The following is a 1,123-nucleotide window of genomic DNA, read 5'->3' on the forward strand; positions in this document are numbered from 1 at the left end:
ACCAATTTGTCAAGCCTTTTTGATTTTCCGATCGCATGCAAATGGTTGCAGGCTGTTTTCTGGCTAACTTGAAATTCTTTTGCCAGTTCTCGAGTGGTTGTACGTGGATTTTTCTCAATGATGGTCATTAATTGACCGTCGTCGATGACAGGTGGGTGTCTACTACACTCACGATCTTCAAGGCTGAAGTCTTCACTGCAAAATCATTTAAACCATTTTCGAGCTGACCACTCACTGGTCATTTCTTCAGCAAACGTTTCGTTGATATTGCGAGCAGTTTCAGCTGCTTTACGTCCTTGTTTGAAGGTGAATAGCAAAACTGCTCGAACACCGCGCTTTCACAGTTCCATTTCAGATGATTGTAACAACGGTGAAAAAAAAAATCAATATTATTTTATTGATGCATATGTCTGTATAATGAGAAAATTGCAAAAAAGAAAAAAATTGCAAAAAAAAAAATATAATTCAAAACTTTCCAAAAATCCGGTGCAAATTCTTCATGGGTCAAAACGTTGCGTACTTTTACTCAATGATACATACACACACACACATACACACACACATACACACACACATACACATTCAAATACGCCAATGTATATTTCTATCTCTGACGCACTCATGTATATGTAAATGTTTCTTCCTGTCTGCGCGTGCGCGCGCATATTCTGGCAAGCAGGCATGTGGTAAGAAACTTGCTTCCTGTCGCCATGGTCCTGGGTTCAGTCCCACTGCGCGTGACACCTCGGACAAGTCTCTTTTACTATAGTCTAGCGCTGACGAAAGCCTTGTGACTGGATTTGGCGGATTTGTGAGTGCACAGACGGAAACCGAAAGAAGCCCACCGTGTATGTGTGTGTGTGTGTGTGTGTGTGTGTGCGTGCGTGCGTGCGTGCGTGCGTGTGTGTGTGTATTTCTGTTTGTTCCCCATCATCGCTTTGACAACCGATGGTGAAGAGCTTACGTCTCCGTAACTTAGCGGTCGGCAAAAAAGAGACCGAAAGAATAAGAACCAGTACTTTAAAAAAATTTTAAGCAGTGGAGTCGATTCATTCGACTAAAATTCTTCAAGGCGATGCCCCAGTCTGGCCACTGTCTAATGACCGAAACAAGTAAAAGATAT

The sequence above is a fragment of the Octopus bimaculoides genome, chromosome 27, assembly GCF_001194135.2.
Source record: "Octopus bimaculoides isolate UCB-OBI-ISO-001 chromosome 27, ASM119413v2, whole genome shotgun sequence".
In the NCBI taxonomy this organism is placed as follows: domain Eukaryota; kingdom Metazoa; phylum Mollusca; class Cephalopoda; order Octopoda; family Octopodidae; genus Octopus; species Octopus bimaculoides.